The following is a 7,177-nucleotide window of genomic DNA, read 5'->3' on the forward strand; positions in this document are numbered from 1 at the left end:
CATTGAGGTGGTCCATGTGAAGGACACTTCCAATGTTATTTCTATGGCATGCAAATTGTAATGCAATGAAATACAACATAGGAAATAAAAGTAATAGAAATATAATTAAAAACCAACAGCATGTACAAGCTGCTACAGCGCATTTCAGTTGCTATAACAGGCAGAAAAATCATTGAGTAGTCGGCCATGACCCTGGGCAATTTTCAAGGAGTGCGTGGGGGAAAGTTTGAACTGCTGTGCTAGAGATTTCCTTATCTCATGAATGCCTTCATGGAATGGAAAAGGGTGATGAAAATGCACCAATTTGTTCAGCTGGGCTGCAGAAGACTTTTTGTGTACCCATAATTGACGTACTTCAACAAATAACAATGGAAGCACACAGCCTTCTTTTGGGGAGAGATCATATCATCAGATGGCGCTGATAGTACTTGCTAGATTCCCTTCTCAAGCTCCTTTTTAACTTTTTATCTTGAAGATGTTAGTGACAATGCTACTTCCCAGCAACTGTCACAATGGGAAAGTGTGCCGTAGCACCCCAGGGTGCATAAACCCTTAAGGCCAGGATACTGCCTTAAAACCTAGTCAATTTATAGATTTACCGGTAGCTGCAAAGCTATTTATTTTATTACATATTTATCCCTATCTCTTGCAATTAGGGCAGAGGTCAGCAAATTTTTTCAGCAGGCGGGTGGTCCACTGTCCCTCAGACCTTGTGGGGGGGGTGTGGAGTATATTAGGGGGGGGGAATGAACTATTTTCTCCCGGCTGCAAAGAGGCCTGAAGATGCTTTGCTTCACCCAGGCACAGACAAATTCTGCCCTCCAGATGTTTTGAGACTACAATTCCCAACATCCCTGACCACTGGTCCTGTTAGCTAGGAATGATGGGAGATGTAGTCCCAAAACATCTGGAGGGCCAAGTTTACCTATGCCTAACTTTACCTGTCCCAGTTGTCGTCCCAATAGCCGCAGTTGGGCTTCTCCAGCCAGCCAGGTGCCGTGGGGGGGGGGGCTGCACTGGCTGGCGAAGACAGAAGCAGCAGTCCCGGCAGATGAGCCGTGGATGGAGGTAGGATAACCGCAGTGTTGCTGGAGCTTTTACCCACCACCTGCTGCTGCTGCTTCCCGAGAGGCACCACAAAGTAGACAGAGCCACCCACCAACCCACAAGCGGCGGCAGCAGCCACAACATCCCACCTGAACGCCATGGAAGAAATGAAGGAGGCAGGCAGGTGGTGATGAAGAAAGCGCGCATGGAAGCGGTGTGGAAAAGGGGTGCGGTGAAGGAAGGAAGGGCAGACTGAGGGAGAGGGAGGAGGAGCAGGAGGAAAACGCAGCAGTAGCCTGCGTCACACACACCCTTCACAGCGCCGCCCTGCTGAGGCGGGCAGGCGGGCGAGCTGACTCCCGCCACTGACGGCACCTGGCGTGGGACAAGATCGCTCCCTCCATGAGGGGAAAAGTGCTGCCGTGTGAGGGAGAGGGAAAGAATGTGCGCGCTGGCGATCTACGTGGCGATTCCTGGACCGTCCGCGGGCCGGATCTAGAAGGCAATTGGGCCTGATTGCCAACCCATGATTTAGGGCATGCATTTGGCAACTATAGGGAGTTTTCAGATCATGCTCCCACATTGGCCTTACATTGCTGCACTCGCACACCCTGACCTACTTCACAGGGTGGTTGTGAGAATAAAACGGACAAAGGGATAAGCTTGTATACCATCTTGAGCTTGAAGAAAAGGTTGAATAGAAATGCAATAAATAACCAGACCCACACCAGCAATGTAGCACCTCGTGTGCTTTCAGACCATACCCTGGGAACTATGCAGCAAGTTGCAATTTTGTGGGAGATGCTTCTTTAACTTTCATGTGCTAGGTTTTGCTGTCTGTGATTCTGGGTATTTTCATAGATGTGTGGGTGAGAGAAAAAGAGAGAGACCAAGACCTTCATGAATGCAGAAGTTGAAACAGGACCCCTAAAAGTTCTGTTATAGTGGTGCAATGAGGAAGGGGGGAGACCGCAATGCAGAAACCAGTTATCTCTTAACAGGTATATCCATATTATAAGCACATACAGTACTTCACTGGCTAACTTCAAAGGATAAACTGTGTTTGAAGTTGAGAGTCACTTTGATCTATGCAGTATGTAGAAAAAAGAGTGTGCAAATTCTGTTTGTCCAGGAACTGCTGGTAATTATGTTAATCTGATTATGTTAATCTGAATTAAATCATAAATGTTCTGCTAGGTTTTAAAATTCAGATTTGCTTTTCAAAGGGAATGTTGAGTAAATACATTGTCCTTCTCCACCCAATGGATAGGTATGACTGAATTGAAGCCTATTTAAGTGTTAATTTGGAGGGCAAATTCTCCCCTCTAAATGGGATTAAATATTGAGTTCTGTATCCAAACAGGTCATACTGCAATCATAGTGTATTACTATTTCACACATATCATCAATGTGAAACTGCATGTAAACCTTCCAGCTGAAAGCAGCAAGAATTGCATGTTGCATTTTCTTGCACCTATCAGTGTGAATCTAGAGTAGGAGGGGTTTTATCCTGTTTTCAGTATCCTGGGAGGGTGGCAGGACTCAGTCCTGCTGAGTTCAGTGTCTTCTCCCAAGTAAACAGTTTTCTGGATCACATGCTCAAAATAAATGTTAGGTGGGGGAGACTCTGTAAGCACTGTCAGTACCATCTAATACCTGAACACATGATGCTAAACAAGTGTTGCGAACTGCATCTGTTTTGTAAAACTTAATAGCAGGCAAAGCTCCTTTCCCCAATTTTCATCAGGACAGCAGAACATGGGCCGGGGAAGCTTAACTGTTTAATCCCTGTCATGGTTCAGACAAAAATAATGCTTAATTCCTTTAATATATTAACTGCGAACCCCCCCCAGCCCCTCCCCCAATTCCCTTTTTCTCAAATGTTGTTTTGAAGGGATACATTGGCTTGGCTAATATGTTTAAGAAGTGGAAATTAGACCATATGTCTGCACTATGAACACTGAATATGTCATAAACATGCATTGTGATGACAGTGTATTCCTGGATGTGATATATATGCTCTGTTAATACTAATGGCCACACTTACATTTTGCTTTTATGTCCATCTTGGTATGTTGTTTCTTTTGTTTCTGACAAAGACATCACACATGCACATATTAAAAAAAAACCATGTCATGCTACTATTAGGCTCATTCCCATTAGCAGCAATGGATTGTCATGTTGTGTAAATATTTCAATCACATCAGTTTGTGTTAACATTGTTGGTTCCTCTACATGAGAAAGATTAGTAACATCTGTGGTATGCAATCATCACCAGTAATGGTCACCAGATTAGAAGGTCCATGAATATGTACATAAGATAATGGGTTTTTATCTGGCAACACACTGTAATTTTAAGAACTACTAATTTTAAGAACCTGAGCTTGCTTTTTTTCTCCCTCAGCCAATACCTATTTTCCTTGTTGGTTGTGGTTTTTAGATTATGAGCTGCACTAGGAACCTTTTTGAATAAAGAGTGGGATAAAACTGCTTTAAGTAATAAAATGCTGTTAAATATATTTGCTGCAGAGAGATTTGCAGCAGGTCACAAGGATTTCTGCCCCAGGTATCTGTAAGATGCCAGTCAATTTTCTCAACAGTAAACTAAGTGATCTTCGGCAAGTCACAATTTTGTCTCTGCTTCAGTCTTCCATTTGCAACATGGGGATAATGCTGGCTTACCTTGCAGATTTATTTTAAGGATTACAGGGATGAGGTAAGAAAGTGTTTGGACCCCTAAAGTGTGCTTTCTAAATGTTTGGAGTTATTAAGTACTTTACTGTTCCTGTGGGGGTACTCCTTAAAAAGGTACATTTGAATATACTTTAAGAGGGTTTTTTTGTGCTGGGCATTATTAAACCCTCCCCTCTAGTTCACTGTAATTTTGCACTGTTTGATTGAAATCATACTAATGCATGTTAATGAGTGTATAATTATATGCCTTCTTTGGAATTGCCATTGCTGCCTGTCCTGTCATTTCATAAATATAGGTTCATTCAGCTTGAAACTGGCTCCCCAACACTGCCATTTTCTGATTAGCAATTTATTCTTCATGCTTATCACTTTATGTGAAAACTTCTACATTTACAGGAGCATTCTGTTTGTGCCATATGCACTCCAGAGTTCTGGACTATTATTTATGCATATTAGTAGGAAAACACAGTGAAGGCATTGTGGTCAAATGCAGTAAAGACAAGATATACTGTACTGACATATTCATGCACTCTCTTTTTATAACATTAGACTTACATCGCAAAAACGGCAGGGCCATTTCACCTACGCAAAAGCAAAACTATGTGTGCTATTAAGTGTACATTTAACAAGGAACTTCAGTCAATCACAGTTCCCTAAAGTATGTATATGCATGGTTAAGGGTATCACATTTATGGAGCAATGTGAACTGGCCGTAAGAGTATTTTTTTGGATAATAGCAGTCACACAGTGACTATGAGCTGAAACCCCAGGTTTTTGACAGCTATCCAGCCCAATAATTCTAGTTTTCTATCATAAACATAGCAGGGGATATTTTCTATGGTACCTGCAGCAGAGTGTCTAAGGATGTGCTGCAACATTTCCAGCTTAAATAAAAAGAACAGGCACTCAAGCACTTAAGGCTGCCTTTGGTGCTGTATAGGATTCTATTATTTTCTTTGAAAATTTTTTATTAGAGTTTATAAAGAGAAATATAAAGAAGATTATCAAATATATTTTTATCCAGACTAAAACATTAATCTAAGTAAAATAAAAACATAGATCCAGAAGAAGAAAGAGAAATAAAAAAGAGAGAATAATTATTTAGAAATATTTAGGAAAGAAAACGAGGTGATAGTCCTAATGAGGCAATTCTCAGTGGCTACAGAATGCCGAATGTCTGCTGGAGGGAGAAATAGTGTGGAGTACATTAGAACAGAACATGGCTGGCTGATGGCATTTGTATATATTAGAAACTCCATGTGCTGATACGTATAGACACTTACATGGTATATAGTTCCCTGATGCGGTTTATTTGCTTGTAGATCACAGAAAGACTCCACTGGAGGTGCATACCTAAAAAACCTTTTTAAAGGGTTAGAGCCGGGTAACACAGCTTCTCTGAAGAAGAAAAAGCTAATAAAAATAGATGTATGAGTTAGCTACTCTTAACATGAATAGACTGCTGACATGAACAAAGGTGTCTCAGACTAGGAGGTGAGATTTGCCTTGGTAGCCAGGAATGCATCTGCCTGGTTAGGGTTGCTCAGTTAGTGACTAACCATACAAATACCAGCACAATCGCTCTTTTGACATCTTCTTACAAGACAGCTGTATGATTGCCTGCATTTCCTCTCTCTCTGTGTCATACACACACAAGCACATATTTTCAGGAGTTGTGGGTGCTAGACTTCCCCTAAAATTCCCGGATCAAGCTAATGTTAGAATTTAACTAAGACTTAGTGTTAATACTGTGCTCAACCTGTCTATATTTCAGCTGTGTAGTAGGTGCATCTAATCCTCTGGAATCAGCAAATGGCAAAACCTAATAAAGCCAGGGATAACCTCCTGCATGAGGTGATCACTTGGGGTAATGGACCATTAAGACATCAAAGGAACTGGGAGTTAAGACGCCAATTGAGTAGGGCCCCTCCCTTTACAGATAAAGAGAGCTTATAGCAGAGAGGGTGTAAGCAATAGAAGCAATGTAGCCTGGAGGAGTAGGGGACGCAGGTGGCGCTGTGGGTTAAAGCCTCAGCGCCTAGGACTTGCCGATCGAAAGGTCGGCGGTTCGAATCCCTGCGGCGGGGTGCGCTCCCGCTGCTCGGTCCCAGCGCCTGCCAACCTAGCAGTTCGAAAGCACCTCCGGGTGCAAGTAGATAAATAGGGACCGCTTACCAGCGGGAAGGTAAACGGTGTTTCCGTGTGCGGCTCTGGCTCTGGCCAGAGCAGTGATGTCACGCTGGCCACGTGACCCGGAAGTGTCTCCGGACAGCGCTGGCCCCTGGCCTCTTGAGTGAGATGGGCGCACAACCCCAGAGTCTGGCAAGACTGGCCCATACGGGCAGGGGTACCTTTACCTTTACCTTTACGTAGCCTGGAGGAGTAGAGTAGGAGGAGGGATGTAATGGAGATAGTAAAGCAGTGGGTTGGAGAGAGAGGGGCAGAGAATGATGGCTGATGACTGCACCTATGGAAGAAGAAGATCCTCTTGGAGTGTAGTGCTGGGAAACCCCTTCATCATAGGCTCAAGTTGTATAAATGTGCAAATAATCTATATATCATAAAGACACCCCAGTCTCTGCTGTGCCTCAAAAGGAAATATGGACCCTGGGTTAGCGAACATGGCCACCTCACTGCTCACCCCTAAACAGTGCAAAACTGGAACAAGGAAATCCAAAGGCGACTACCTCAGGCAGTAGGATCTGCAGGAGCAGCAGATCTCCATGACAATATTAATTCCCGGCTAAACCCACCCATGAGGTAAAATGAGGAAACTGCCTCAGGCGGCAGGATCCGCAGATCCCGATGTAGCCTTTTCTTCCTCCTGATGTAGATCAGGGGTAGGCAACCTAAGACCCATGGGCCGGATGCTGCCCAATCACCTTCTCAATCCGGCCCATGGACGGTCTGGGAATCAGCGTGTTTTTACATGACTAGAATGTATCCTTTTATTTAAAATGCATCTCTGGGTTATTTGTGGGGCCTGCCTGGTGTTTTTACATTAGAATGTGTGCTTTTATTTAAAACGCGTCTCTAGTTTATTTGTGGGACATAGGAATAAGTTCATTTTTTTCTTCAAAATATAGTCCGGCCCACCGTGTGGTCTGAGGGACGGTGGACCGGCCCACGGCTGAGAAAGGTTGCTGACCCCTGATGCAGATCTTCCCTCACCTGGTGTGAGGGAATGGGGGCGCCATTTTGGGGTCTGCCTCAGTTGCCAAAATGTCCTGGGCATGTGTGTGTATGTGTTCACGTTTGTCCAAAAAAAGAGAGTATACTGCATATTCGCTTTCCTTCACAAGGTACTCCTCACCATAAAAAAAAGTTTTAAAAAGCGACTCCAACAGAAGATACAGAAACAAAAACACGCTCCCCCTTCCTGAGGGCTAGCGGGGGGAAGAGTTTACCTCAGAGTTTACCTCCGCCGCCTCTGAGC

This window comes from Podarcis gaigeae (assembly GCF_964106915.1).
Source record: "Podarcis gaigeae genome assembly, chromosome: 11".
NCBI classification, from domain to species: Eukaryota; Metazoa; Chordata; class Lepidosauria; order Squamata; family Lacertidae; genus Podarcis; species Podarcis gaigeae.